This window comes from Diceros bicornis, chromosome 10 (genome assembly GCF_020826845.1).
Source record: "Diceros bicornis minor isolate mBicDic1 chromosome 10, mDicBic1.mat.cur, whole genome shotgun sequence".
In the NCBI taxonomy this organism is placed as follows: Eukaryota; Metazoa; Chordata; class Mammalia; order Perissodactyla; family Rhinocerotidae; genus Diceros; species Diceros bicornis.
The window spans coordinates 14376978-14400598 of NC_080749.1; positions in this window are offsets into that span (position 1 = coordinate 14376978).

Genomic DNA, 23621 nt, shown 5'->3' on the forward strand with positions numbered 1-23621 from the left:
GGAGCTGGAAAGGGCCTTCAAGGTCATTCCATTTACCTCATTTTTCAGGTGAGGAAACCAGGCCCAGACAGTGCCACTGTGTGGACAGGGTCACACACCCTGGTTGGCATAACTGGGAAGAGAATTCTGGACCCAGATGTCCCTTTTCACTATTTTCTGTCCTTCTGGCCTGCACTGGCTACGTGATGATCCAGTTATCCGCCCTCTGGAACGTTCTCAAGCAAACACTGGATACAACTGAAAAATAAGTAAATAAATGCCAGATCAGTTTTAACACCTGAACATTTCCTCCTGCCAGGGAGTGGCAGAGAAAATGCCTCTGGGGTAGGTTTCTCTCACTTCCTTTCTCAATAATGGTATAAACATTGAAATGGGTGCTAAGGAAGAATAATGTGTCTTGGAGAAAATACACTTTCTGCAGGCTGCTCTTCTGTCCACCCCACCAAGGCACTGAGCTCTGAGGTCCTGGCTTTAAGTCTGGCTCAGGCTTTGCCATGAGGGCAAGTATCTGGCTTTGACAAAGAAAGCTCTTCAACATAGGGAAAAGCTCATTAATATCGGTATCTGCGTTTCTCTGTTCTCGTGAAGCTCTCAATGTTTTAAATACTCTGGATTTGTAATGTAATGCTGGATTTAAATGTTATTTTAATTCCTTGCACATAACGAGGCTGTCTTTTTTCCCTGGTCACCCGGGCTTGAAGGCCCAGTCACCTCTGACCTGCCTCTCTGCTTTGAGCCTCATGTCCATCCAATTCTTGCACAACCATTTGTTTTTTCCATCCCTATGCCACTGGCCTACACCATCCCTTACACCTCACACCTCCCACAGCCTCTCCACTGGGATCTCAGAATTCATGCCTTCTCCCCAACTCCAAACCTTGCCCGGGCATCAGCCCTAGATCCACGCTCCACAAATGGCCCCTAGAGTTGTCACTTCGGGACTCCCCTTGTCCATAGGCTAAAGTCCGAATGTCTCAGCCTGGCACCAGCTCTCTCCTCTTTCATTCCTGCCTTATCTCCCTCCATGCCCCGAAAAACTAATTTGCTGTCCCCTTGCCATTGTGAGTGCATGCTGCTCTCTGCATCGCCAGTGTCCTCTCCCACCTCTACTTATCAAAATCTCAGCCAGCCTTCAACTCCCAGCAACTTCAATGCTACTTCTTCCACGAAGTCTCTGCTGGTTACTCCGGCCAGACATTCCGTGTTCCCTCCATAACCTCAGACCAAGCCACCACGTTGCTGGATCCACGCCCTTGCTTTACCCCTCCACAACACAGAGCATTTCGTCTTCCACATCCTAGATGCTCATTTTGATTGAATGAAAGGGAAAACAAACAATAAAAACACTCTCCTCTTTTTTTTTTTTTTTAACTCAGTGCCTTACAAGACACCTAGCAGAATCCAGTAGGCTGAGGTTTGAATTCACCAATTCTGATTCTTCTCTGGATATTAACCTCAAAGTTCACTGGCTGCCCCTGTGCCTCAGTTTCCCCATCTGTGACCACTCGAGAAAAACTCTTCCTAACCTACTTTATTAAGCTACTTATGTCACCTGAAAGGTGGCAAATGTCATGCCTGTTTTGTTTTGTTCTGTGTTTTATTTTTAAGCAGGCTAAGTACACAGAGACCTCAAGGATTCTGTTTGGAAGAGGAAGACCCTGGGCCTGTTGCTTGGAGTTCACTGCCAGCCCACAGGAGAGAGACAAGTTCTCTCACCAACCAGAAAGGAAACAGCTGTGGTGACAGATGTTGGTGGTGCTGATTATTCCAGGGCTGTTTGCATTCAGATTTCCCAGGCAGTCTCGGGTTTTTGAAGTCAGTCTCGTTTGGCGGGTTTCGCCAGATCTTGGGGGTGAAAACAAACCGCCCCCTTGTCCCTTGCATTTCTTTTGTTTCCTCTCTCCACTTCAAGCACAGGTAGGAAGGTCACCCACGTCCCACACGCACTCCCCACACCCATGTGACTTCAGGTTGCATTCTGAACACAAATGGCCTGTGGGACAGAAACCTTTTCATTCCTCCTTAGGTTGCTTTGTGTTTTTGTAGATGTGTGTGTTGGGGGGGTTGGGGGTAGGAGTGTCTGGCTAAACGGCATCCAAGGCCAATTTCTCCAAAAGATGTGCAAACTTCTGATCCCACCAGGGACTTCAAGTGAATACCAAAAAGGGGTGTCTTTGTTCCCTCTGAACGGAGTATTTACTTTGAGCTGGTAAAATGAATTAATGAAAGGAAATGACACCTTCAGCTTCTGGGGGAGGGGTGGTAAGAAAAATCAAGAGGGAGGGGAGATTTCCCTCCCTCTCCCCCAAATAAAGGGGAAGATGGGTAGATGAGGATGGAGGATGGTGAGGGAGGGTGGATCCCATAGGGTTTTCTAAAATAGACTTTGCTAGAAACCAGGCCACTCTTTTCTGGGATTTAAAGTTGCCTCATAACACTGTAAGGCCCATGTATATGCAAGCAGTTGGGAGTTATTACAGGCCTAAAATAGGAAACCATTCGCTTGATCTTTGCTTCAATCCTATTAGGGGCCCCCTGGAGCTCAAGAGAGATACCAGCCTGTCATGTCCCCGTTGCTGTGACGACCCTGTCTTTACAGAACAAGAAAGAGAAATGGTAGTGATTGGCAGACCTTGCTTGCCCCCGTATGTAACACAAAGGGCGACAAAACGAAGAGGAAGTGAGGCCCTTCTCCGAGGTCTGACGCTTCTTAACCCTACACCACCTTCCACCTGGCCCAAGTCGCCCCCACCCCGCCCTCCCCCGAGGGGAACGGAGGGTGCCACTGGCCCTTAAGTGCTGCTGCCCGAAGATCACGAATTACTTTTTTGTTTAATTGCGAGTAATAGCATAAAAAAATAAAAGGCTGTCTTCTATCAACTTCTTCTGGAGAAAAAAATGCGAGAGGGGCCTGGAAGCGACGAATGGAGCCGATGAGGCGTTCCCAGCCCGCGGGCTAGGCCGGCGACTTTGTCAGCCGGGCACTGTTTGCCCGACGTTGTGGGGGCCGGGGCGGATAAATCCCACCATATGGTGCCAGACTCCAACTCGCCGGCCATAAATAACGGCCTCCCTTTTCGGGTTTTCTCGCCGGGCTCCTCTGATTCCGGCTAAAGTGGCGGAAAAGTGCAAAATGCTGTTTGTGCTCATTCTCTGCGCCGTCCGCGCGGGAAGGAGACGCGGCCTGGCGGGCGGGGGCGGGGCCGGGCCACCCGCCAACCCCGGGCGCCGGCCGATGGCCCCAGACCCGCGCGGACAAAGGCCGGGCCCTGCTCTCCGCGAGTCGCCCCGTCCCATCAGGGGCCATTGTGGCCAAAATAAAACCCACTGATGCCAGGGCGAAGGCGTTTGTCTCTGCCCCGTCCCTTGGAAGAGCCGGCGGCCCGGGCGAGGCGCGGCTGGAGCGCGGTGGAGGCGCCCCCGCAGCCCGGGCGCACGGCTCGGGGACACTGGGCCCACAACTGCCTCCCTCTGCCTGCAGCTCGCCGGGGTCGGCCAGACGCTCCCTGCAGCCCAGCCAGTCTGCAGCCTCCCCAAAGGAAACTCACCCCGGAGCGTCGCCCAGGCCCCGGGTGGCCCAGATCTTTACCCCGCTCGGGAGTGAAATCTGATTTCCGGGGGTTAGAGGAAAGCTTTGAGCCGAGGACTTTTCCCCCTGACTCTCTGGGGCGGGGAAGGGGGGTTGAGGTAGGGAAAAAAAAAAAAAGAAAAAAAGAGAAAGAAAAGTTTCTTTCGGGGGAAGCAGTGCAATAGGAAATGAAGATCCGCTCTGTAGTTTGGCTGAAAGGAAACGCTGTCTAATCCTGGCATGTATCGCATTTAAAATAAAACTCTTTTATCTTCATGCGTGCCGAGCCCCCCAAACATTGTTCGGACTCCTACAGGGGTAAAGACGTCATAAAATGAGAATTTGTCTCATCGTGGGTCCCTCTGCCAACAGGAGGCTTTTAAAGGAACGCCAAACAAAGCGGGTGCCAGGAGGGGGCCGTTCCAGGTGAGACTGAGAAGGGTATCAACTCCCCTCCAGTCCATGAAAACGCCCGAGAATAAGTTGTTGAATAAAATCGGCCCGTCCTCCTCGTAAACCCCCCAGTTTCCTTTCCAAGACCCCGTCCCTCTCCCAAATAAATTACTAGCGACTCTCTTCCTACGCCAAGCGCCCTTGGCCTCACAATAAGCCCCGAAGATTTTAAGAAAAGATGTTGAGGTTTGGGAAAGCGCGACATGTGAGTCGCTGCCGCCCCGGGTTCAATGTCGTTGCTTCTTTTCCCGCCAGGCGTGATAAAGGATAATATTTTAACTGCAACCTACAAAGTTGTTCTTCATTCTTTTTTTTTTTTTTTTTTTGCTTTCTACTTTTTTTTTTTCTTCCAAGAAAACAGATCAAGAAAAACTAATTACAGGGCACGGCACTGAAGTTAAATGAAAATGTAATCCGGCAATACCGGGAGAAAATTAATTTTTTAAAAGGTAGATTTTAGTTAGGGGAAAAAAAATACATTGTTCTCCCTGGTCACATTTGTTAAACCTCTGCTTGGTTTCGGGCTGAAAAATCAGTCGTAACCCGAACTCTGAGGTCACCTCTGGGTGCGTTGTCTTTAGAAATTCTAATTTGAAAATGTTCAAGCTTTCTTTTGGGTCTTTGTTTTGTTGTCTATATAGAAAGGTTTGGGGGGTTTTGTTTTGTTTGTTTTGTTTTGTTTTTATTCAAAAACACTCCCTCTCTGTTTAGACCGAGTGCTCTTGGAAACTGCGGGGATTTAGGGAAGGAGGCTTTGAAAGCGCCCAATCGATATCCTACTGAAATAAATAATTTTTTAGAAAACTTTCTCCCTTCTAGGTGGATGTCACATCTCTAAAAATGCTCTTGACTATGGGAAAGTAAGCACCAGTGCCCACGTCCTAGTTGCTCTAAGCCAGGGCTTGCTTGCAGCCGCACCCCTCACGCCCAGTGAAGAGGGTTTTGTTATTTTTGCTGTTAATGGTGGGGTTTTGTTTTCTTCTTTGTTTTTGTTTGCTGTTTAAACACGCTCATTGGGTCTTCTGCATCTTATATTATCTTCTTGGGGGAAGGTTTAATTTTCATTTCAGAAATGCGCAAAGCTGCCACACAAAAGGGAAATCAATATCCTAAAGATATTTTGAAGCGTCCAAACATTAAAATACGATCATAAATATTTTTAAATGGAATACAATATATGTCCAATTAAACTTCCTTATTATTTGTTACAATCTCCAACAAGGCCATTTCCTTAATGTAGTGTTTGTCTGAAGCTATTACAAACCTCATCTTGTTAATTTTCTTACATTATTAAAAATTATCTTCCTCAAATCTTCATCCCGTGCTAGTTTTGTTTTGTTTTGTTCATTAGCTTGACCCACATCAACTGAGTCCCACAAGAAATAAGTTGACAGATGTTATACGAGCTATTTGTTTTTTAAAAAAATGAACTCTTCAGTCCGTTTAGTGTATTTTTAAATATGGGAGGGTTGGTTTTTGGCTTGTTTTTGTTTTGTTTTTTTTTTTTTTTTCTGTTTTACTGTACTTGCACAGAACAGGGCTCAAGCAAAGAAAGCCCCGTCTTCCTTTACCGTATCGGCAGTGAATTTGCGCCACCTTCTGGTATTTTAGAGAATGACGAAAACATCGCTGCTTCCATAAAAGAATTCTTTTATTCACCCTGCTTCTATGAATATTGTCCTATTTGTATCTAAACTCAGAGCACCAGTGAGCTTCTCTGAGAATTCACAGCAGATTTCCTACAGCCTGATTTTATAAAGATTCTTTGAACCAGGAATGCTTTTTTTTATCACAACCTTGAAAGAGCTCACGGAGTCTCTAACTGGTCCCTGTGTGTTAAATTACTGCAATGCCTGGCAGAAAAGTAAAGGATGGCTATAGAAGAGTCCCATTCTATTTTGGCTTACCTCTGTAGAGTACTTGAAAACAAATTGGAGGCTATAACTGTAGCAGCAGAGAAACAAATGCTTCTCTTTCTTGGGTTCATAAGACCCTCATTACCCACAATTAATCATAATGACATGCTGTATTCAGGCTTCTTGCTGGGGTCTGGCGAGGAGCACACAGATGTGGCTTTCTGTAGATTTCAATCCCTTCTGCAATATGGATTTCAAGATACAAAGCTCCTTAGTACACATTACCAGTGCTCTGGGTCTGCCGCTTCTCTCAAAAGTGCTTGTCAGCACCAGGGTGCTGAGGGTTACGTGGGCTTCAAAAATGAAGCGTTTTTTCATGGCCATCCTGCCTGGTGGTAAAGATCACAGGGTCCAAAGGTTCATACTTTCTCCCCACAGCCAAGCTAGATTTTTAAAAATAGAATATCTGCCCAATACAATGCATGTGCATATACAGGTGCATTATACCTACCTTCTTATGTGAAGGTCTCTTATTCAAGGAGAAAATTAACCTGATGATGTGCTTTGAAGAATGTGTGAAAAATTAAGACCATGTTGCAGTACAGAAGAACCCAAATGTTTGGCCTGCATAACTGAATTCATAGAGAGAAGGGTGTGCAATTGGGTGAAATTAGTGAAAACATTTGCTGAATTATTCATCTTATGTTAACTGACAAGCATTTACTGAGCCCCTGATACATGCCAGGTGTGTGAAGCTGAAACAGCCATGCTGGCTGTCATGGGCTAGTTGCACAGCAGGTAAAATTGTCTTCACCTGGATTAGCAGGGGTTTTCCAGCAGAATTGTGTTCGAGGCATCTACCCAGACAAGGCTGTTTGGTTATTTGTACAACGTTAAGACAACTTCCTCAAGGAAGACCAAGAATTATTTTGTCATCAGTATAATCTAAGATCTTTATTACAAACTTAAAAAGATTGTGAAGAAAGTATACAGAGAAAACCACAAACTTTCTTGAGGGATATTCCAAGATAAGATTGTTGTTGGGAAGACACACGATCCGTTTGTCAAAAGGCAAGTTCAGACACACCTTAACCAAAAATAAATTGCATATTGCTAAAGATTTACATAACAAGATTAAATTGTAAAAAGAAAAGGAGAAAAAGACACAAATAAGCATCTTACAGCAGAGAAAACATAGAAGCCGATAAATACAACAACAGACCAGGGACACGCAAAGCAAGGGCATAATGAGATACCGTTTTATGACCAATACCCATTTCGATACTATTTTACAGATACCATAACACTATTCAATTGGAAAAAAAATTTTAAGTCTAGTAATACCAAGTGTTGGAGAGGGTGTGTTCCCACAGGATCTCTTAAACAATGCTTGTGGAAGGAAAAAATATATAACCACCTTGTAAAACAGTTTGGCACATACTCTATACCTCAGCAATTCTACTTCTGGGTGTATATCCAACAGAAATCTTTTCACCTGTACACACACAAAAACAATGTATAAGTGTATTCAGAACAGTGCTAGATGTAACAGTGACCTGAATGTCCATAAGTGGGGGGATGTATGAAAAACACAGTGATATGTGGACACAACTGAGTGTATACAGCAGGCAAAATAAAGTATAGCGAGACACAGGTATGGCGATTAATCTGAACAGTGTAATATTAAATGGGGAAAAAGCAGTACCGGGAGATTACACGCAGCATGACACTCTGTACAAGAATTAAAACAACTTAAATACAATATATCCTTCTCCAGAACGCATAGAGATAAAATGACACTATGTAAAAGGAAAGGATAAACAGGGACTTATGAATGATTTTCTCATGTAGAAGGAGGAAGGAGGATAGCGTGAGGGCAGGTCACAGAGAAGAATGTAAATTATTTCAAGCTCCTAGTTATAATATTGGGCGCTGGGTTCATGAGTTCTTATTACATTCTTAAAAATCAAAGGAATGAATTCATATAAGAGGACCCTGCATGTAGCCATGATGAGAGCATGTCACAAACAAGCAATTCTTTGCACCCCAGATTCCATAAAAATTAAAGAAAATAAAACATTAAAAAATAAATGTGTCTGTACAGTTTTCTTATAGGAAAGGTTCTTACAGCCATATCGTCTATAGTAAAAACCATAAAGAAAAGATTGGTAAATATGACAACTTAAAACATTGTAAACTTTTTGTACCAAGAAACATAAACAGTTAAAAGCGGAACAAGTTAATAAAAATATTTCACCACATATGAAAAAGCATTAATGACCTTAGTATATAAAAATTTCTTCAAAGCAACAGAGAGATATCCTAATTGAGAAATGGACAAGGAATATAAACAGGCAAGGCACAAAAGAATATATATAAATGGCCAATAAATACACGAAAAATGTGTTCCAATGCGTTAGTAATCTAAGAAATGCAAATTAAAATAACAATGAAACATGGCAAAGATGGAAATGGTTGATCATGCATGGTGTCGCCAAGGATGTGAGGCGATGGCTTCCTCCTACGGGCCAGTACAAAAGGCTGCGTCACTGCGGGATTCCAGTCATGATCATAATCATGGTCATGACGGCAGCTAACAGTTACTGAGCCTCAGGATGCGCCAAGCCCTCCCCCCAATGCTCTCCGTGTGTTTAATCCCCCCAGCAACCCCAGAAGGCAGGTACTATTATTATGCATATTTTTCAAATGAAAAAATTTTGAAATATGTATCAAAAGCCTTTAAAATGTGCTTATTGTACTACATTAGCGACCTCCTATGCTTAAATTGCTCAAGATAAAAATACAGAGAAGACTGGCACCTTTTTACAATTTTCTTTCTGTTCACATCTTGAATGCTCACATGACTTCAATGCTTCCAAATATTGAATCTTTCTATACTTTGAAAGCAAAGGGGTCCTGAAAGTGGAGAAAATACATAGCCCTTGACCAGAAATTCCATTGCTAGGGATATGTTATAAGAAAATGAGTAAGGATAAGTGCCAAAATTTAGCTGTAAGGGCATTCATACTAGTGCTTTTTGAAATAAGAAAATTATAATAAACACAATGTAAGACAGTAAGAAATTGGCTGGATAAATTGCAGTACATTCATAGGATGTAATAGTCTGCAGCCCTTTTTTTAACTTATCAAGTTGTATTTTTAATTAAACTTTTTATTTCAAGATAATTGTGGATTCACAAGCAGTTGTAAGAAATAATAGAGAGAGCCCATATCCCATTAACCCAGTTACCCTCAATGGTAACATCTTGCAAAGCTATAGGACAATATCACAAGATGCAGAACATTTCCAGCACCACAGGATGGTTCGTGTTGCCCCTGTTGTAGCCATACCCACTACCCTCCCACTTCCTTCCCCTCCTTAACCTTTGGTAACCACTAATCTCTTTCTACATTTCTATAATTTTGTCATTTCAACGATATTATATAAATGGAATTGTACAGTATACAACCTTCCAGACTGGCTTTTCTCATCCAGCTTAATTCTCTGGAAATTCATCCAGGTTGTTGCATGTATCAATAGTTTGCTCCTTTTTATTGCTGAATAGTATTGGTTGGTACAGATGTACCACAACTGGTTTAACCATTCACCCACCGAAGAGCAGCTGGGTTGTATCGAGTTTGGGGCTATTTTAAGTGAAGCTGCTATAATCATTCCTCTAGAGGATTTTGTGTGAACATAGAGGTCTTCATTTCTCGGGGATAGATGCCCAGGAGTGAATTGTTGGGTTGTATGGTAGTTTCATGTTTAGTTTTTTAAGAACTGCCAAACTGTTTTCCAGAGTGGCTGTACCATTTTACATTCCCACCAGCAACGTATGAACGATCCATTTTCTCTGCATAGTTGCCTGAACTTGATGTTATCATTAATTTTTATTTTAGCCATTTTGATAGGAATATAGTGATATGTCACTGTAGTTTTTAATTTGCATTCCCTAATGGCTAATTTAGATGTTGAATATAAATTAGAAATAATTATAAAATGGGTAAACTTATAATTTATCCATTCACCTGCTGAAGGACATCTTGGTTGCTTCCCTTTAAGCAGACTTTTTTCTTTTTCCTCCCCAAAGCCCCAGTACATAGTTGTATATTCTAGTCGTCAGTCCTTCTAATTCTTCTGTATGAACCACCACCACAGTATGGCTACTGGCAGACGAGTGGTGTGGTTCCATGTCTGGGAATCAAGCCCAGGTCATCAAAGCAGAATGTGCCAAACTTTAACCACTAGGCTGTCAGGGCTGGCCCAGACTTTATTTTTTTAAAGCAGTTTTAGGTTCACAGAAGAATTGAGAAGAAAGTACAGAGTTGCCATATACCCCCTTCCCCTACACATGCACAGCCACTCCACTATCAACATCCTGCGCCAGAGTGCCACATTGGTTACAATCTATGAACCTACCTTGACACATCATTCCCCAAAGCTTATAGTTTAAATTACATAGTTTACATCCAAAGCCCATAGTTCACTCTCAGTATTGCACTTTCTATGGGTTTTGACAAATATATGACATATATCCACCATTATAGTATTGTTATGGTATCATACTGCCCTAAAAATTCTCTGTGCTTTGCCTATTCCTCTCCCTCTCCCCCCTAAGCTCTGGAAACCACTGATCTTTTTTACCATCTCCAGAGTTTTGCCTTTTCCAGAAGGTCATATAGTTGGAATCAACCTTTTCAGATTGACTTCTTTCAAGTAACAACACACATTTAAGATTCCTTCATGTCTTTTCATGGCTTAATAGCTCTTTTTTTTATTTTAAGCTCTGGATAATATTCTATTGTCTGGGTATACCGTAGTTTATTTATCCATTCGCCTACTGAGGGACATCTTGGTTGCTTCCAAATTTTGGTGATTATAAATAAAGCTGCTATAAATGTCTGCGTGCAGGGTTTTTTGTGGAATAATTTTTCAACTCATTTGAGTAAATACCAAAGAGCTTGATTGCTAGATTGTACGGTAAGAATATGTTTAATCTTGTAAGAAATTGCCAAAATGTCTTCCAAAGTGACTGTACCATTTTGCATTCCCAGCAGCAATGAACAAGAGGTCTTGCTGCTCCAAATCCTCGCCAGCATTTGTTGTCAGTGTTTTAGATTTTGGCCATTCTAACAGATATGTAGGGGTGTCTCATTGTTCTTTTAATTTACATTTCCCTAATGACAAAGGGTGTTGAGCATCTTTTCATATGTTTGTTTGTCATCTGTATATTTTCTTTGGCGAGATGTGTGTTCAGGCCTTTTGCCTATTTTCTAATTGGATTGTTTGTTTGTTTACTGTTAGTTTTAAGAGTCTTTTGTATATTCTACGCACTAGTCCTTCGTTGAATATGTGGTTTGCAAATATTTTCTTTCACTCTGTAGCTTGTCTTTTTTTTTTTTTTTTTTTTTTTTTTTAGATTTTTTATTTTATTTTTATTTTTCCCCCCAAAGCCCCAGTGGATAGTTGTGTGTCGTAGCTGCACATCCTTCTAGTTGCTGTATGTGGGACTCGGCCTCAGGATGAACGGAGAAGTGGTGCCTCGATGCGCGCCCGGGATCCGAACCCGGGCCACCAGCATCGCAGCACACGCACTTAACCACCAAGCCACAGGGCCGGCCCTGTAGCTTGTCTTTTTATCCTCTTAATAGGCTTTTTCACAGAACAGAAGTTTTTAATTTTGATGAAGTACAACGTATCTTATTTTTTGTTTTATGTATCATGCTTTTGGTGTCAAGTCTAAGAACTCTTTGCCTAGCCCTAGATCCAGAAGATTCTGTCCTGCTCTTTTAAACATAAGTTTTATAGTTTTATGTTTTACATTTAAGTCCATGATCAATTTTCAGTTATTTTTTGTATAAAGTGTGAGATTTAGGTCGAAGTTCATTTTGTGTCAATTGTGCCAGCACTTTTTGCTGAAATGCCTATTCCTCTTCCATTGAATTGCTTTTGTGCCTTTCTCAAATATCAATGGAGCATATTTGCCTAGATCTATTTCTGAGTTCTTTATTCTGTTGCATTGATCTGTGTCTATTCTTCTGCCAATACCACATAGTCTTGATTTCTGTAGCTCTATAGTAAGTCTTGAAATTAGGTAGACTGATTTCTCCCTCATTATTTTTCTTTTTCAAAATTGTCTTAGCTATTCTAGTTTCTATGTCTTTCTGTATAAATTTTAGAATAATCTTGATTATGTTTACAAAAAAAAAAGTCTTGCTGGGATTTTATAGGAATGGCATCAAACTTGTATATCAGTTTGAGGAGAATTGGCACCTTTACCATGTTGGGTCTTCCAATTGGTGAACATAGTATATCTCTCCATTTATTCAGAATTTCTTTAATTTCTTTCATTACCATTATGTAGTTTTCAGCATACACTGAAATTCAGTGTATTTCAGCATACAGCATACAAGTCACGTACATGTTTTGTTAGATTTACACCTAAGTATTTAATTTTTTTTAGTGATGTAAATGGCATTATATTTTTAATTTCAGTTTCCACATGTTTATTGTTAATATATAAAAGTGCAATTGATTTTCGTTTGTTGATCTTGTATCCTGTGGCCTTAATGGACTTACTTATTAGTTCTAGGAGTTTTTTGTTTTATATTTCTTGGGATTTTTTGCACGGACAATCATGTCACCTGCAAATAAGGAAAGTTTTATTTCTTCCTTTCTAATCTGTATGCCTTTCTTTCCTTTTCTTACCTCATTGACCTGGCTAGAAGTTCCAGCTCTATCTTGAGTAAGAGTGGTGAGAGTTAACATCCTTATCTTGTTTCTGATCTTAGGAGGCAAGTAGTAAGTCTTTCATGACTAAGCATAATATTAGCTATAGGGTTTTTGTGTGTGTGTGTGTGTGTGAGGAGATCAGCCCTGTGCTAACATCTGCCAATCCTCCTTTTTTTTTTTTTTTTTTTTGCCGAGGAAGACTGGCCTAACATCCATGCCCATCTTCCTCCACTTTATATGGGACGCTGCCACAGCATGGTTTGCCAAGCAGTGCATCGGTGCGCGCCCAGGATCCAAACCAGCGAACCCCAGGCCGCCGCAGCAGAGCGTACGCACTTAACCGCTTACACCACTGGGCTGGCCCCTACAGGGTTTTTAAAATAAATGTTCTTTATTAAGTTAAGGAAGTTTCCTCTATTTCTACTTTTCTAAGAGTTTTGTTGTGAATGGAGGTTGAATTTCCTCAAAGGCTTTTCTGTATCAGTTGATGTGATCATGTGATTTTCTTCTTTAGCCTGTCAATATTCTGGATTACATTGATTGGTTTTTGAATATTGAACCAATCTTGCACTCTTGGAACAAAGCCAACTCGACCATGGTGGATAATTTTTTTAATGTATTGCTGAATTCTATCTGCCAATATTTTGTTAAGGATTTTTGCACTTATATTCAAAAGAGGTATTTGTCTGCAGTTTTGGGAGGTTTTTTTGAGGCGTATTTGTCTGGTTTGGGTATCAAGGTAATACCAGCCTCATAAAATAAATTGGAAGTGTTCCCCCCTCTTCTATTTTCTGAAAGAGATGATGTAAAATTGGTACTAATTCTTCTTTAAACATTTTGTAGAATTCTCCAGCGAAGCCATATGGGTCTGGAGATTTCTTTTATGGGAGTTTTTAAATTATGAGTTCAATTTCCATAATAGTTATAGGACTATTCAAATTATTTCATATTGGATGAGTTGTGATCATTTGTATTTTTTGAGGAAGTGATCTATTTAATCTAAGTTGTCAAATTTGTGTGTGTAGAATTGTTCATAGTTTTCTCTTATTATCCTTTAGACGTCTGCAGGAACTGCAGTGATATCTCCTGTTTCATTCTTCTGTGTGTGTGTGTGTGAGGAAGATCAGCCCTGAGCTAACATCTGCCAATCCTCGTCTTTTTTTGCTGAGGAAGACTGGCCCTGGGCTAACATCTGTGCCCATCTTCCTCCACTTTATGTGGGACGCCTCCACAGCATGGCTTGCCAAGCAGTGCGTCGGTGCGCGCCCGGGTTCCGAACCAGCGAACCCTGGGCCCCCGCAGCAGAGCACGCACTTAACCGCTTGCGCCACCAGGCCGGCCCCTCTTGTTTCATTCTTAATGTTGTAATTTATGCCTTCTCTCTTTTTTTTTCTTGCTACAGTTTGTCAATTTCATTGATTTTTTCAAAGACTCAACTCTTTGTTTCATTGATTTTCTCTATTTTTCTGTTTTCTATTTCATTGATTTCTGTTTTTATCATTATTATTCCTTTTTTTCTGCTTGCTTTGGATTTAATTTTGCTCTTCTTTTTCTAGGTTCTCAAGGTGAGAGCTTATATATTGATTTGAAACTTTTTCTCTTCTCTATTGTATGTGTTGAGTGATATAAATTTCCCTCTCAGCACTGATTTATCTGCATCCTACAAATTTTGATATGTTATATTTTCATTTTCATTCAGTTCTATGTATTTTTTTTATCACTCTTGAGACTTTGTCTTTGATTTATGGATTATTTAGAACTGTGTTGTTTGGCTTCCAAGTGCCTGGATGTTTTCCTGTTCTCTTTGTGTTATTGATGTCTAGTTTAATTCCTTGGTGATTAGAGAACACACTTGGTAAGGTTTCAACTGTTTTAAATTTGTTGAGATCTGTTTTATGGCCCAGGGTATGATCATTTTGGCACGTGTTCCACTGGCACTAGAAAAGAACGTGTATTCTGCTGTTGCTGAGTGGAGTGCTTTATAAATGCTGATTTGCTCCTGTTTGTTGATGGTATTCTTGAGTCTTCTATATCCTTGCTAATTTTTTGTTTAGTTGTTCTATCAATACTTGAAATGGGGTGTTGAAGTCTCCACCTATAATTGTGGATTTGTTTATTTCTCCTTTTATTTCTATCAGTTTTGGCTTCACATATTTTTCATCTGTTTGTTGCATACACATTTAGAATTGTTATATCTTCTTGTTAGAGTCACCCTTTCGTCATTAGATAATGTCCCTCTCTGTCTCTGGCAATTTTCTTCATTCTGAAGTCTATTTTATCTGATATTAATATAGCCACTTCTCCTTTCCTTTGATTCACGTTTCCATCAAATATCTTCTTCCATCTTTTTACTTTCAATCTGCCTGTATCATTATATTTGAAGTGAGTTTCTTCACAGCAGATAGTTGAGACATACTTTTAAATCCACTCTGTCAATCTCTGCCTTTTAATTGATGTTTTTAGGCTATTTAAATTGAATTTATATATTGATATGTTAATGCTTAAGTCTACCATTTTATTTTTCGTTTTCTGCTTGTTCTCTCTGTTTTTTATTTCTCTGTTTTCTTTTTTCTGCTTTTCTGTGGTTTATTTGAACATTTTCTAGAATTCCATTTTGATTTATCTATATGTTTCTAAATGTATTTTTTTGTATAGCTTGTGACTGGTAGCTCTGGGTATTACATTATATATACAGAACTTACCACAGCCTACTGGTCATGACATTTTACCAATTTGAGTGAGGTATAGAAATCTTGTCTCTATTTGCCCTCCCCCATTCATAATATAATTGTCTTAAATATCTCCTTACATATATTTAGAACCACATCAGACAGTGTTATAATTTTTGTTTCAACCATCAAACATAATTCAGGAAACTCAAGAGAAGGGAAGTCTATTGAATTTACCCATATTTTTGCTTATTGTATCTTTCTTCATTATTGATGCTCCAATGTTCCTTCTTTTATCATTCTCTTTCTGTTTGGAGCACTTCCTTTAGCCATTTTTTTAGGATAGGTCAGCTGGCAACAAGTTCACTTAGCTTTTCTTCATCTCAAAACGTCTTTATTTCTCCCTTCACTCCTGAAAGATGTTTTCACTGGGTTCATAGTTCACATAGTTCCTTCACCTGGAAAATACTGTGCCGCTTCCTTCTGACCTCCGTGGTTTCTGATGAGAAATTAGCTGCCACTCTGATTATTTTCCTTTTCTAGGGAAGGTGTCATGTTTCTCTGGCTGCTTTCAAGATGTTTTCTTTGTTTTTAGTTTTTAGAAATTTAATTATAATATGTCTTGGCATAGATTTCTTGGAGTTTATTCTCGTTAGGATTCACTCAGCTTCTTGAATCTGTTGGTTGGTGTTTCTTACCAAATTCGGGGAGTTTCAGCCATTATTTTTTCCAGGACTTTTTCAGCCTCACCTTTTTTCTCCTCTCCTTCCAGGAGTCCAATGACACAAGCATTAGATCTTTTGTTAAATTCTCAGAGTCTCTGAGACTCTGTTCATTTTTTTAAGTCTATTTTCTGTGTGCTATTCAGATCTGGTCATCTCTACTGCTCTTTCTTTATGCTTACTAACTCTTTTCTCCATCCTCTCTATGCTGCGGTTGAAGCCATTCACTGAGCATCATTTTGGTTACTACGTTTTTTAATTCTAAAATTTTCTTTTGGTTCTTCTTCATATCTTCTATTTCTTTGTTAACGCTTTCTATTTCTTTTCTGAGGTTTTCTATTTTTTAGTTGGTTTTCAACATGTTCATAATTGTTCACTGAAGCTTTTTTTTTTTTTTTTGCAAGAAAGATCGGCCCTGAGCTAACATTCATGCCCATCTTCCTCCACTTTATATGGGAGGCCGCCACAGCATGGCTTGACAGGCCATGCGTCAGTGCAAGCCTGGGGTCCAAACCCCCCGCCACCATAGTGGAGCACATGCACATAACTGCTACGCCACCGGGCTGGCCCCCACTGACGCATTTTTTATAATGATTGCTTTAAAATCTTTGCCAGATAATTCTGGTATCTCTGCCACTTTGGTGTTTGTATCTATTGATGGTTTTTTCATTCCGTTTGAGATCTTTGGTTCTTGACATGACAAGTGATTTTCTGTTGAAAACTGGACATTGTTGTATTATGTTATAAACCTCTAGATCTTGTTTTGGTCTTCTTTCTTATTTGGCTTTCTCTGACATCACTCCAGCAGTAAGAGGAGGGACGCTGCCTCCTTATTCCCCGTGATGCTAAAAGTTCAGGTTCCCCACTTGGCCTCTGTTTATCCCCAATAGGGAGAGTGGACTCTTCATTATTCCTGGGCAAGGTGAGAGTTCTGGCTCCCCAGGTGGTCTCCACTGACATCGTGGTTGGCGTAGCCTCATTACTGCTGGGTAATGGGCAAAGTTCTGATTTTCTAGGCTTCCTCTGATCTCACACGGGTGGGGAGGAGAAGTGCCTTATTACTGCCAAGTAGGAGTGGAAGTTCAATCCTCCCCTGTGGTCTCCACTGACATTGTGGTGTTGGGTTTGGGGAGAACTTGTCACAAGTCAGTAGAGATGAAAGCCCTGGCTCCCTGCTTGGCCTTCTCTGACACTGCTCCCACATGTGCGTGTTAGAGTGCCTCATTACAGCCTTGTGAGGGTGGAAATCTAGGCTTCCCACTTGGTCTTTGCAAGCATGGGTGGGAGTAGGGTCACAGTTTTTCCTGTGGTGTTTGGCTAGAGTAGAGTGGTTGCAGTCTAAAAGTTTTCTATCTTCCTGTGATGCCCCTTCCTGGTCCTTTGGCTAGAAAGAGCAGTCTTTTGATAGGTTTTTTTGTCTGCACTGATTGGTGTTTCCAGGTTGCCAGCTTCTCCAGCTCCAATACCGTGATATGTGTGGCAAAAACAAAACCAAGGGAGCTCATCACTGAGTCGTTCCTTGGGTCCTGAAGGTCTCTATCCAATCTGTCTTTTTCTCTATACCTTTCAGAGTCTTCTTATATATGTTTTATATACAATGTGCAGGTTCCTTCCCTTAAGGGAAGGAACAGGGAAAAGTTCATCTGCTCCATCTTCCCAGAAGTAGAAGAGCTCTACTGTCTTTTTAAATGATGTAAAAATGTAATTATTGATGGAAATTTCCTCATAATATCTTGCTGAGTCAATTAAAAAGCAAGTTGCAAAACACTATAATTGTATTTTTACAAGTCAAATATGTATACAAAGTCCAGAAGGGTGTCTAGAGTTGGTATCAGGGATTAATCTCCAGATGTAGGGATCATCATTGACTTTTTTTCTTTTTATTTATCAGTATTTTCTGATTTTTGACATAAAAATTACTTAAATAAATCTATAAAGCATTTCAAGGCATAACTAGGAATTTTGAGGCATTTGAATATATTAGGAATAATAATTATAATATTAGCTACTATTAATTGAGCAGCAGCTGTTATGTGTCAGACAAAACACTGGGTGCTTTATATGCACTATCTCACTTAATCCTGACCTTTGTGAGGTAGGCTTTACCTGCCCCATTTTACAGATGGGGAGACAAGTTCAGAGAGGTTAAGTCATTCGACTGTGTTTACAAAGCTAGTAAGAGCTAGGATGCTAACTCAGGCTTCACTGGCTTCCTGCTACCTCCCAACAAGCACAGACATATTTTTGGTGCTTTATGGTTTACAAACACTTTTCACATGTGTTCACAGTTAGTCTTTTCAATAATCTAAAGGTGAAGTTGAAAAGGGCACTGAAATCTGACTTTGCAAGATTTGGTTTTAGTCTGCGCCTTCAATGTGATGCAAGATGTCACAGAATGAGAGTTTTAACCAGATGATGTTTCTTCAACATATTTTTTCCAACTCTCCTTTGGGGATGCCCTCTGGAATCTTCCCATCCAAAAGGCTGCTCACAGAGATGTGGACAACCTGTGGCCATGAAGCTTCCCCAAGAGAAGACACAGCGCTCGCAGGTGGATGCAGAAAACATCCCACAAGGGCCACTGGACAGCAGTACTACTAGGGGGAAGAGAGAGGTCTGGGGCCCCTCCCTACCTATGAGTAAACACACGTCACTCATGATCCAGATTCAGCCATGAACCCCCTTCTGCTTCACTTTTCCCTACTCCAAGGTCCAAGGGGGAAATTCTGTATGAGCCCTAGGAGGAAAAGATGGAGCAAGTAGATACATCTTTGGAAGAGGTCAAGTTGGTCTTCTGAGTGCTCCCACTTGCTCTTTTCACCCACTCTCCTTTCTTCTTTTTCACTGATTAGACTCAGACAGGCTGTGGATTGTCTGGTGTCCTCTCCTTCCCCACCCCAGAGCCCAGGAAAGACTTTTTTCCCCTTCCTGAATTTGTCTTCTCACAGGCTGTTTGGTCTTCACACATGTTTTGTTTGGCTCACATGGTGTTGGTTAAATAGTTGGATTTTGCCACATTTGAAAATCAAAAGATTTCTTCGAATTCAGTTTCTGGACTCTCTTAAAAAGTTGTAAAATTTGACGATATTGGGCCACATTGCTCCATGGCACTAACACGCTAGAGCTGAGTAGTGCCTACCTCTTTAATGGGCACATTCTCTCAGTTTATGACTAGTTACAGCTCACTGATTACATTACCTGCCAAGTGGTATGCTTTTGTGTACTCTGCTATAAATTATTTTCCCTTTATTCCTTGCCTCTATAAAATACCATTTCTCTTTCAGACTGATCCCAGGTCTTCAAAGGGAAGCAATCTGATTAAACTTATTGACACTACAGAAACTTGCTACTGATGTGTGCTCCCCAGACCAGAAACATGGGCATCACCGCGGAGCATGCTATAAATGCAGAATCTCAGGCCACCCCAGACTTACTGAATCAGAATCTACATTTTTAACAAGATCCCTTGTTATCATAAATCATTCGTATGCGTGTTAAAGTTTAAGACGTGCTGCTGTAGAGTAATTGTCCGATGCCACCCTTTGCCCCTCACCTCACCCAGGAGTACTACACATACACTGTAAAAGAGAAGTTTATAAAACTAATAAATGAAATTTTAATGTGAATAAGTGAAATTGAAGATATTTCATGGATTTTAAGGAGATATTTTCAGATTCACTGCCTTTTAGATCTAGAAGATCTAAATCCTGAAATTAGATCTGGAAATCCTCTAATGATTTATAGTCCACCTCTTATTTTGTGGGTAAAAACTTGGAATCTTGGAGAAGGGAACTGTCTTGTCCAGAGTCAAAAGCTAGTGGTAGAGCTAAGAGGAAAAGGGAGAAGAGGCTTCCTTGCAATGTTACCAGAGGAAGAGGAATGACACTGTCCCGGAGTTACTGATCTCATATTATTTTGGAGGATTTCCAAGCAACTTGTATTTACCTCTGGTCCTGCTTCATCTAGAGCAGCGGTTCCCAGTCTGAGTGTGTAGAAGAATCACCTGGAGAGCTTGGTAGACAGATTGCTGGACCTTGTGTCTATGTGTGGACACCTCAGGCCTCATGTCAAGTTCCTTCTGCATCTCCATCAATGATTTCAGGTAATGCTCAGGCCTCGGGGTGAGCCTCTGGGTGGCACGGTCTACCTTTGGGAGGCTGATCTAGAAAAGAGGACCATGCAGGTTCTGAATGAGGGCTTGGAGCCATTCAGGAAGGGAATCTAAGGGTCCCAGAAGCCAGAGTATAGCCAAGAAGGGGCATGGCCTCCACATGGGCACTATACTTTGAACCCCCCAAGACTCCTCACCCCATGAGGAGAGGTACAGCCAGAAGCAGGGTCTCTGAGCTTTGCTACTCAAAAGGTAAACCAATCCAGCAGCATCAGCATCACTCTGGAACTTGCTAGAAATGCAGAATCTCAGGCCTCACCCTAGACGTCCTGAATCAGAATCAGCACTTTAACAAGATTCGCTGGGACATCTGCGTGCACATGAAGTCAAAGTAGCACTGGTCTTGGCACAGGACCAGGGCAGGGCCCTTTCCCTTGGGTCCGAGGACACCCCTAGTCCTGGAGGACAGGCACGATGCTTTAACTCATCTTTGGGTCCTGTGTGGAATCCACTATCCAGTAGCAAGCGATTAATATTTGTTAAATTTGACCAAGTTAATTACATATAATATGCATTACTTCTAATTTTATTTAAATTTAGCCTCCTAAATGATGATTTCGTGAGAAAGAAAGTCATTCCAGAAGTACTCATGAATGTACACAACAGAAGGAAATTATTTGATACTGTAACATTCCTAGAACAAAATAAAATGTTTTTGAAGGAGAGAGAGAGCAAAGTGCCCATTGCACTAGACTATTCTATGTACAGAATCGATCCTTTGGCTAGTCGGGGAGTAGCTCTAGACAGGAAAGTTCCTAAGCTGCTGGCCTGCAGACCTAATCCAGCCAGAGAGTTTCACATTTAAATTGGTATTTTCCAGCTTCTTTTGAAAAATGGAATGATCTAGAGAAACGGTATCCATATTCACAAATATCCATATTGGCTGGAGCTGAGTGGTGTCCCCTGTTAGCATCGACGAGCTCGCTCCACACCCCACAACCCAGTGCTCTCTGCTGCTTTCACCACTATCCTCACTGAGGCTCATTTGCCACCCTACTGGCTTTTATGGATATTTATTTAGCATTTTCTGCTACAGAAAGCCCCAGAGTTTGGCTACTGTAAAAGATAAAACATAAAAACCTCAGAACAGGAAAATTTCAACCAAAGCATGCATTCAACAAGTATTTGTTGAGTGCTGGGTACCAGGTCCTCAGATTGGAGAAACAGATGTAAGTCAATGTGGAGTTTCCAATTTGGTAGGAAAGAAAAGATAAGTGCATAAACCATCACCATGAATGTTCAAAGTGATCAGGGCTGCACCAGATGCACAGAGGAATAATCACACTCTTAAGGGCACGATTGGTCCTGCTGTCCCTGGGGATGTAGCCCAAACATTTTAGGTCCTCCTCTGGGTGACACATCAATGGGATGCTCGGACATCTGTTTAAAACCCAAATTTACCATAGCTCTTGGCAAAATGTTCCCTTACCAATCCTAACATTTGTCAGGAGGTACATCCAGCCTTCATCTGCCTCGTCAATTGATGAGCCTAAGAATAACAATCACAAAGGAAAACAAGGGCAGTTCCCCACACCCAGAATATTATAATGGACTCTCCCCACTTGCATCACTCTCCTTTGAGTATTGGAAAACCAAGATCATTAAATTCTACTTTACACAGAGGTGGTTAGGATAAAGTTATGGAATGCATTATTATAAAACGGTCATACAGGAACATACACATGTACACACACATATACACATTTATATACATATGTGTGTATTTATAGAGATGTATATATGTATGTATAAACAGTCCTATCTATCTATCTCTCTATCTATCTATGTATCTATCTCTATCTCTCTCTCTATCTATCTACTTTTCTATCTAAAGAAATTGACTAAGCCATGTTGGTTTCTTAAAGGTAGATTAGGATATTTAGGTATGTTCAGAAACACCATTGGGTAGGACCTGCCCCCTCACAAATATTCAGGGACACACTGGTCTGGGTGTCCCATGAGACTGACCAATCGCATCTTCCCTGGTGCATTTCCTAAGTTAGCTCTTGTTTTTCTTTTCTGACACTGGTTCAACTTAGAAGGAAAAGTTAAACCTCCAAATTCCTCCCTATGCAGAACTGAAGAGATTTGGGCCCTCTACACGTAAGGGCTGTGACCTTCTTTGGATTTATTGAACTGCGTGATTACAACCAGGAAAAAGAAACATATGGAGTACTTGGGATATGAGTAGTTTGAATAGAAAGTAAGACATGAATTATTAATGGGATTAAGAGAAAAGAGTACCTACATTTATTTTAAGGTGTCGCTGGCAGTTCACAGGCGCTTTAAAAATCCTCAAGACTTTAAGTATGTGCCATCTTTGTGGAAAGGAACACCAGTTTTTCATGTATTAGTTCAACTCTAAAAGTCCTGAAATAACTGGCAACATGTCTGACTTTTAGGGTGGAAAATACAAGTGCTGAATCTTTGTCTGGCATTTTAGATACCACTGCTGAGAACACATTCCAAAAAAATATACCAGGGCCACAGGACACCTGAGAGAAGCAGCTGTTGTGGACGTGGCAAAGACCCTCAATGTAATCCTGGCCTTGCTCCTAACCGGCAAATGACCATGGGCACGTCACTTTCCCTCCATGGTCTTCACCTTCCTGCATCTACAGTAAGAAGATTGGACCAGAAGAATCTTGCGTTCCTCTTGGCTCCAACTTTCCCTCTGACTCTGCTCAATCATGGTATGGTAGACTGAAGAATGGTCCCCAGAGATATCCTGGTCCTAATCCCAGAACCTGAGAATGTCACCTTATGTGGCAGAAGGACTTAGAAGACATGATTAAGGATACTGAGATAGGAGATTATCCTGGGTAATCTGAGTAGGCACTAATTGTAATCCCAAGGGTCTTTATGAGAGGGAGACTAAGGGAGATTTGACACAGAAGAGGAGAAGACTGTGTGACCAGAGAGACAGAGATTAGAGGGATGTGGCCACAAGCCAAGGAACACCAGCAGCCACCAGAGGCTGGAAGAGGGGAGAAACAATTCTACCCTGGAGCATCAAGAGGAAACCAGCCCCGCTGACACCTTAATTTTAGCCTTGAAGACTCAGTTCAGACATCTGGCCTCCAGAACTTTAAGAGAATAAATTTCTGTTGTTTTAAGCCATTAAGTTTCTAGTGATTTGTTGCAGCAGCAACAGGAAGGTAGTATACACACACAGACGCTAGCCTTCCAAGGCGTTTTTTGGATGTGAGGCCCACTGCCTCCCACATGGCCTGCTTCATGCAGGGATGTTACCTGTCTGACCCCTGAGGGCATCTGAATTAGCAACCCCTGGAACTCCTCACTTAGCAGGACTCTGATGTTATAGTCACCCATTTATTTATTCACTCATTTATTCAGCCAATGTTCATTGAGTACCCGTAAGCCAGGCACTCTGCAAGTACTGAGGATGTAAGAATGGACAAAATACATCCCTCTCCCCTCACAGCCTT